An 8,627-nucleotide genomic window follows, 5' to 3' on the forward strand; every position below is an offset into this window, starting at 1 on the left:
TATCCCTTTGGTGGACTATAGACAAGGGTATGCTAGTAAATATTTAATAACTGGCTCTCTGGGAGAAAAGCCCTAATTTGTAAGGCTTGCCCATCTCTGTGGTATAAGAACTCCCACCATGGCTGATTTCAAGCTACTAGTGTGACACTGCTGAACACAGAACCAGAAGAAATGTGTAGTATGTTATATAGTATTTTCACAATACAGCTCACTAGATGTAAATAAACTCAAGAACATAGATAATTATAAAAGGTAGTAAAAACTTAAGCATTGATTTTGAGTATATATTAATTTTGTTTTAATTTAATTTAATTGTACATTTATTTAATTGCACGTTTATATAATTTAATTTTTAATAATGGCTGGGTTTAGCAACCGGCTTGCAAAATTCCTGAAAATTCTGCCATTGGCTCTCCAGGGCTCACAGCGGTGCACACCACTGAGAAAGCTGTCTCACAGCTCAGACTTCCACAAGCTACTGTTTTTGCCTCGTGCAGAGAATAAGTTGTGGTCATTCTCAAACCGAATTTCCTGAAGATAGGATCTATCTAATTGTAAGAGCATGGGTCGGGTTGTCCACGGAGAATTTCTAAAAAATGAAAATTGCTTTGTCGATGGAATATACGCCTCAAAGTGCACCGCAATGCCTGGTTTACCACCAGACCCCAGCAGTCATCACACATTTTCGCCCACCTGAGAGAGAGAAGAGGCACGCATGCGCACTCCCGACGAACGCGGCGAGGCGAGTCAGCGGCGCGCGTAACAGGCGCGCCCACAAGGAAGCAAAGCGGGCGCGCGCGTCAGAGGGGAAGCAGAGGGTCCGGGCTGACAGGCGCTAGTGGCGAGCGCGCAGGCGGAGCTCGGGCCTCTGTCATGGCTCACAGGCCGAGAAGGAACTTCCGGCAGCGCCGAGCCGAGTCCAGCGACAGCGACGGCGACGAGGAGCCGTCTGGAGAACCTGGGGCGCCCAGTGAACGGACGGCTCCGGGCTCTGCGGAGGAAGGACCACCCTGCAGAGGAGGCCGCGCAGAGGCGAGGGAGCCAGCGCCGCAGGCTCGGGGCCCTCGGCGAGGCCGAGGCTGAGGCCGGGTCTGGGCGAGCTCCCGGCGAGCTGCGGGAGCGCCCTCCGGCGGCGGCTCGGGCGCCCCAGGTGACGCGGGCGCGGGGCGGTCGCAGGAGGTGACGCGGGGTGTGCGGGGGAAGGGGCCGCGGGGGCTCTGGAGGGGTCCCTGGAGGGTGCTGATACTCGCTGCCCTGCACCTGCGACGCTCAGTCGTAGTGATAGTAAAGGGCTGGCCGGCGAGCACTCGCCCGCTGCCTGCATCCGCACGTTGGACTGGGTGGGGGATTAAAAAATGCCCCACAGTTTGGGGGCTCTTCTGTGTTTACACCACCTAATGACCCTCATCGATTATAGCTGTAATACAATACTTGGTGTTTATGAAGGACTTACATCATTACTAAGTTAAATAACTTCGAATGATCTTTAGAAGACAGGAAAGTTATATGTACCTTTTGGGGACTTAACCAATTAAGAATTGAACCTTTATTTTTCCAGAAAACACTTTACCAGGCCAATTCATTAGAAGAATCTAGGTGACAGGTTTTGTGATATTCTCTTTTTCTTTTATTTGCAAAAACTGAAATAAAAATAGCAATATATATTTTGCTAAGTAGCTTAAGTAATAGATATTGATGACACTGTAGAATGTAACCAATAATGAGGTTAAATACATGGTAGTAATTTTGAAGTGCCTTTGAATTCTTAAATAAGGAATTCTAGCTGCATAAGGTCGTTTACAAAATATATGTTGTTAATCTGGAGTTTAATAAGGAATTCTCGTTTTAGTTAGTCTTGAGGTAAAAAAAAAAAAAAAATTTTTTTCCTGCTGTTTTTAGTTCATTAAAGCCATCCTGATGTTTCTGAAGTTTTGATAACCTTTTATATTTGCTTTCCTACTCTAAAATATGTTTCCTGTAAGGAGACTTGAGACCAAGAGTTCTTTTTTGGCCTTAGAACCTCTTTATAACCTTACAAATGACTGAAGACCCCAAAGAACTTTTGTTTCTTTGAGTTATATGTATCGAAATTTGTCATAATCAAAATTAACAGAGAAAATTTTATAAATTTAAAAAATAATTATAAATCTATTACATGTAAGAATAAGTAACAGTTTGTGAAAAATAACTGTCTTCCAAAAAATAGCAAGAGGAATGGCATTGTTTTCTATTTGCAAATCTCTTTAATATATGGCCTAATAGAAGGCGGTTGTATTCTCATATCTGCTTCTGCATTCAGTCTGTTGTGATATGTTGTTTTGGTTAAGTATGTGAGAAAATCCAGCCTGTGGATGTGTAATTAGAGGAGTATTTAATAGCCTTTTTAGATCATTGTTGGTATTCTGCTTTAATAATACATCGAAGCTCAACAAATAGTCGTTTCTTAATGGTTAGTTGTAACATGGAACTTGTAACCATATAAGTAAATTTTTTGTGCATTATTACATTAAAATACATTGGTGTTTTGCCTTTTGAATGGCCCTTTTACCAATACTTGATTTTTAACATCATACACTGATTATTTGGAGAGTATTGGTTCACTGAGTTTGCAGACCTTGACACATTTTATTATACAATATCTGCGGTCGCAATTGATTCGTCTGGGGGGGGGGTGGCGGCCGGTCGCTAAATCCTAGGCTCTCAGGATTGCTCGGAGGGTACCGGCGGCGGGGGCTCTTTCCCGGAGGCGAGGGCGAGGCGGGGGACTTGGCCAGGTCCCCGGCGGAGGCGTGCAAAGTATGGAGGGCGGCGAGAAAGGAACAGGCGGGACACGTTTCTTTTTAGGGTGAAGAAACCAAGAGAGTTTATTAGGGGAGAGTACAAGCTTATAACGGGCGGTCTAGAGGGCGGGGTAGCTGTAGAGGTTAAAGGCTTGGATTGGTTCTGAGAGGGCGCGGAGGTTGGTTGTTGGGTGTTGCACAATGATTGGTGCATGCGCACTGGCAGTAGGGGACGTTGCATTGTAACGGAGGGGTTGAGTGGTTAGACGAGGGAGGCGGTCTTACCCGGCAAGCTTCCTCCAACGGTTGGTTTTGGGTGAGGAATTGGGGCCTGCCTCCGGCCTCACCTTCTCAGGCCCGGGGGGCTGTGGAGAGCGCTGTCACCCGTACCCACTACCCTCCCCAGGGGTGGATCCGGTCCCCCGGCCCAGGCCCACCAGGTTGAAGCACGTAATCAGTATCCCGCAATTCCCCCTTCTTTTCTAATTAAAGGAAGAAGCTTACCGGAGAGGTCCGCTAAGGGATGAGGGAAGGGGGAGGCCGGGGAGGGGAAAAGGGGTTGACGGTGGCTCAGCGAGGCTGGAGCTCGGCGTTGGTGTGGCGCCCGGGCGCTCGACAGGGGCCTTGCTGCTTGCGGGATGGACAAGGGTGGGGGGTTTAAAGTTGGAGGTTCAGAGAAGCTGGAGCTCGAGGTTGGTGCGATGTTCAGGTGATCGAGAAGGGCCTCGCGGTCGGCGGGTTGACCGGTGGCGGTGAGGTCGCGGAGGGTTGGTTGTCATCTCGGAGTAGGGAGCGTCAGAGGTGGCGAGTCGCTGGTACTGGACTTGCACGAACGAGGAAAAAATAGCATCCGTTTGTTTCCTTACAAGCTGGACAATTCTGCGGATAATGCAGGGTCCTAAGGTGAGAGCTAGAATAATCATTAGTAGGGGGCCGAGGAGGGGGAGGAGGTAAGGGAGGAGGGGGGTAAAGATGTGGGACCAATAGCTGGTGGCTTCACGGTCTCTTTTGCGTTGTTCCAGTCCCTCTCGGACCTTCTTTAGGCTGTCCTCGGCGAGACCTGTGGAATTGGCATATACACAGCACTCTTCTCCTAGGGCGGCGCAAAGGCCTCCTTCTTTGAGGAGGAGAAGGTCGAGACCTCGGCGGTTTTGGAGCACTACCTCAGAGAGGGAATTGACAGAATTTTTAAGATGGGAAATAGCGTCTTGTAGGTGACGAATGTCCTCGTCAACAGCCGCCCGGAGGTGAGTTAGGGCGGAGCCTTGACTGGCTAATGCAGCGATTCCGGTGCCAGCGCCTGCAAGACCTAGGAGGGAGGCAATCGTGAGGACGGTGATGGGTTCTCGCTTTTGCAGAGTGGCAGGAACTGCAGTTCTTTCCAGGCGGAGGAAGAAGTCTTCCTCGCTGTGGTATAGGACCCTAGGGATAAGGACAATTAGGAGGCAAGTTTCATTAGTTGTATTGAGGGTTTGCACGTTAAGGCAGGGGGTAAGCCCTGTAGAGGAGCAGAGCCATTGGGAGGAGTTATGAGGAATGAGAAATTTTGCAGAGCTGCTGGGAGATGAGTAGTCGGCACAAGCTGTGAGGTTGGGAGAGTTACTTGAGCGAGGGCGGATGCACTTTCCTGTAAAGGAGACTGAATGAAAGGTTAGGGGGACGGCAGAGGTATTCCAATTGCATTCCGAGGGGCTGTCCTCTGTGTTTTCTGAAAAGGAGAGGTTGGAGGCTACTGGCTCATACAGGGGGGAGGAAGTGGAGAGGCAAAGCCAACAAGAGGAGGTAAGATTGGGGTTGGAGGAATTCACTGAGGTGAAGGCTGCTTGGATAAGGCTGAGGAGGGGAGAGGAGTAACGGGCGGGGGGCGGACGAGGTTGGGGTGGTGGTGTTGGCGACGCGCCGTTTGCAGCTGAGGTGCGGTTTCCGGGTGTGCTGCTTGTACTCGAGGTGCGGCTGGGGGGCTGTGGAAAAAGGGGGTTAATGACTTGGTTGGGACCTATGCCAGAGGGTGTTCTTAATGCAGTATTTTGGCCTGGTTGGTTTGCAGCCTCTTTTTTTATGAGAATAAGTGATCCTGGGTCGGTTCCGTCCTTATAGATTCTGAAGCCCCAAGTTCGACCGGTTAACCAGGAAGGATCAGTGGGGAGTTGCACGGTAAGATTAAGGTGAGTGCAGGTACCTGTGGGTGGAAGGTGGGAACTGTCGTCCGTGCTGAAATAAACGGGCTCATCACGGGGTTTGCAGTTCCAGGGGGCCCAGTGTAGGGTAAGATAGTGATTAACGCTAGACGGCTTCCAACCAGTAGCTAGTGTCTCGCAGCCCCAATAGGCACAATAATATTGATTGGGGGCATTGCAATACGATTTTCCAGGGTTGGAGGCTGGGCACATATAATATTGGTGTTCATTACTGCCAACGGGAGGGTTGGGAAATAGATTAGAGGCGTTGACGAGAAAAGAGGGTCGCCCTGCGGTGGTATTGGTTTGCACAATTTTGGAATCTTCCCATTGTGTTAAGATCCATTTCCAAGGCTGGTGGGGGTTGGCCTGGGTGGAAGAGGCGAGAGTTAACATGATTATTAGAAGGGAAGCTATGCTGGGGTGAGGGTTGCGGAGGTGTAGGGGGCTGGCTTTTGCCTGTCTATAGAGGCGTATAATTTCTCTGATTTTTTGTTTCTCCGGGGTTTCACTCGGACTGGGGTCCAGGCTCAGGTGTACTGTTGTCATCTGGTGCGTTAGGCTGCGGAGACGGCGGCGTTCTCGTCTTGTCAGCCGTTTGGCTGCTGGTGGCGGGTCGGATTGCTTTTCCCGGGATCCAGATTGGTTGTGCTGCATCATCTGGGAAAACACAAGCAAACCCGCGCCCCTGGGCGAGGAGTGGGGAGGGACCCTTCCAGGCATTATTTTCTGGGTCCTTCCAGTAGACCATCGGGGCCTGGGTGGGCCTATACGAGGGCCCCCAATGTTTATGTAGGGGCGAAAGTCCTTCTTTATTGAATGTGAGTAGATTAAGGTGAATAAGGGCTGCTATGATAAGGTCCCCTGGAGTTGCCTGGGGGAGCATTGCCCTTTCTTTTTCAATTTGTGTTTTTAAGCGGCGATGGACTGCTTCCACAATGGCTTGTCCCTGTGGATTATAAGGGATGCCGAAATGATGGGTGATGTTATATAACTGAAGAAAGGCCGCAAAGGAGGCACTGCGATAAGCAGGCCCATTGTCCGTTTTTATGTCCCAAGGGACTCCCATGAAGAGAATTCCCTGTCTTAGGGCCTTGATACAGTGTTTGGCCGTTTCCCCGGCGAGGGGGACTGCATAACACATGGCTGAGAAGGTGTCAATCATTACATGTACATACTTGAGGCGCCCAAAGGACGGTACATGAGTTACATCCATTTGCCATCTAGAATTGGGTTTTAGGCCTCGTGGGTTGACTCCCTGAGGTTGCAGGGGGCCAAGCGGCGCAAAGGGCGCACAAGTTGCACAATTGCGGACAAGATGTTTACAGGTATCTAGGGGGAGGCCACATAAATGATGCAATGACGTAGCCGAAAAGTGAAACCTGGAATGTAATAACTTGGCCTGGTTAACAGCGTCCCCCGGAGGGGCCGCTGTGTGAGTCAGCATAGCTTGGGTATTTTGAGCTGAGACCGCTTGGTCTACTATACTGTTGCCATTAGCCAAGGGCCCCGGAAGGCCTGAGTGACTACGAATGTGGCTAACGAACCAAGGATCCTGTCTATGCTCTAAGATGCTTCTGAGGTCAGAAAGTGCTTTATCGATGGCCGAGTTCCCGGGGAAAAAGGTGGAAAATGCGAGGACTCGGCAGACCTGATACGTGTAGAGGCTGTCAGTGAAAATGTTTACTGGGTGGTTGCAGTGGGCGTTTAGCGCGTATGACACTGCCAGAATTTCCCCCACTTGGACTGAATGAAGGTTGACATAACTGAATAGGCGGGGTTCCGGATGGTCCTGCGAATAAGAGAGGAAGGCGAAACGGGTTTTGGAGGTGTCAGTAAAGACGGTAGTGGCACCCGGGATGGGTGCAGAGGAGGGGAAAGGATGGAAGGGGCTGCGGAAGGGAAGCTTGGTGAGTCCCTGTAACAGCCGATGGCTAGGATAGTGGCAGCTGAATTCCCCATGAAATCCTTCTAAAAGGATTTGCATGTCCGGGTTGTCATGTATAAGCAGGCGGGTTTGGCCTGTGTCTAGGGGCCAAACAATTTTTTCCGGCAGCTCTCCGAATACATGAACAGCCAGGGTGACTAGATCTGAAGCTAGGCTGATCCAGAGCCGCACTGCGGGGCAAATTTTTCTAAGCCGGCTTTTAGCAGGGTGTACCCAAAGTAGAGGGCCTTCCTGACACAGGCAGCCCATGGGTGTGCCGGGCGTAGGAAGGATGAGTGCTATAAGATTGCCCTCTTTAGTGCTGAACCTGTTGAGACAGCAGGCGGTGAGTGCCTTGTTAATTGCGGCAATGGCTTCCTTTGCCTCCTGGGTGAGCTTAATGCGCCGGGAGATTGCTAGCGGCGGGGCTTCAGGGACACTCAGCAGCATAAAGAGTGGTTGGAGCTGGGCGGTGGTGACTGGCAACACAGAGCGGAGCCAATTGATCTGACCGCAGAGCTGTTGAAGCTCAGTGATAGTGACCCGATCCGGTATGTCCAGCTGGGGAGCGGACGGGGCAATGGTTTTATCAATACTAAACCCTAAGAAGGCTAATGGTGGCACAGTCTGAACTTTATCGGGCTGAACCGTAAGGCCGAGGTCAGCTAAATTAGTGGTGAGGTCTTTGAGGATTAGAGGAAGCGCCTCGGCGTCCTCAGAGGCCACCAAGATGTCATCCATGTAATGGATGAGCATGGCCTGCTTTCGCAGGGGGGCCACTGCGTGATTAACATACATTTGGCAGATGGCCAGACTGTTACGCATCCCTTGAGGGAGGACTTTCCATTGGTACCTGCTAGCCGCGCCCGCGTGATTGGGGACGGGAACTGTAAAGGCAAAGCGCGGGCGGTCTCGCTCATGTAGCGGGATGGAAAAGAAACAGTCTTTGATGTCAATGGTGGCTACATGATAGTCGGCCGGGATGGCTACCGGATGGGGGAGGCCAGGCTGCGGGGAACCCATGGGAAGAATATGCTTATTGATTTCCCGCAAATCATTGAGGAGCCTAAATTTCCCTGTGGCTTTTTTATGAATAACAAACACTGGCGAATTATAGGGACTAGTAGAAGGCTCTATGTGGCCAGCGTCCAATTGTTCTTGGACAAGGGCTTGGAGTGCTACTAATTTATGCGTGGGAAGGGGCCACTGCTCCACCCATATAGGTTCCTCAGTATCCCACTGCAGAGGAACGGGCGCTGGAGGTGTTAAACGAGCAGTGGCGCACATTATTGGGGGGGCTGCGTGGTAAGCACTGCCCCAGAGGCGGCGAGGATGTCCCGGCCCCATAAAATTTGGTCTATGGTGTGTAGAAATAACGGGCGGAAGGTGCCTGAGTGGCCCTCTTCATCCTCCCACTTAATGGGCCCTATGGCCTGAAGAGAGGTGGAGGTACCAGTGGCTCCCACTACCGAGGGACCATCGAGAACCATGCACATGGTGGCATACTGAGCGGGCATGCAAGAGACTTCTGCCCCTGAATCGAGCGTGCCCGTGTACCATCGCCCCCCTATTCTTAATTTACGAGTAGGCTTTTCTGGAGTGATAGGGACTGTCCAGAGAAGCGTTTTACTGCCGGTGAAGTGATTAGTTTTATTAGAACCGGCCGGCACGCTGCCTCTTAGGGGTGGGGCTGAGGCTTGCCCCGCTTGGAGTTTAAAGCTTGCTCAGTGCCTTGGCGCTGAC

General features: G+C 50.9%; 1 pseudogene; it reads left to right on the forward strand.

The window, feature by feature from the left end:
- The first annotated feature begins 668 nt into the window (after positions 1–668).
- LOC119512840 lies at positions 669–1,398 on the forward strand (annotated as a pseudogene).
- The last annotated feature ends 7,229 nt before the right edge of the window (positions 1,399–8,627 follow it).

The sequence above is a fragment of the Choloepus didactylus genome, chromosome 17 (assembly GCF_015220235.1).
Source record: "Choloepus didactylus isolate mChoDid1 chromosome 17, mChoDid1.pri, whole genome shotgun sequence".
NCBI lineage: Eukaryota > Metazoa > Chordata > Mammalia > Pilosa > Megalonychidae > Choloepus > Choloepus didactylus.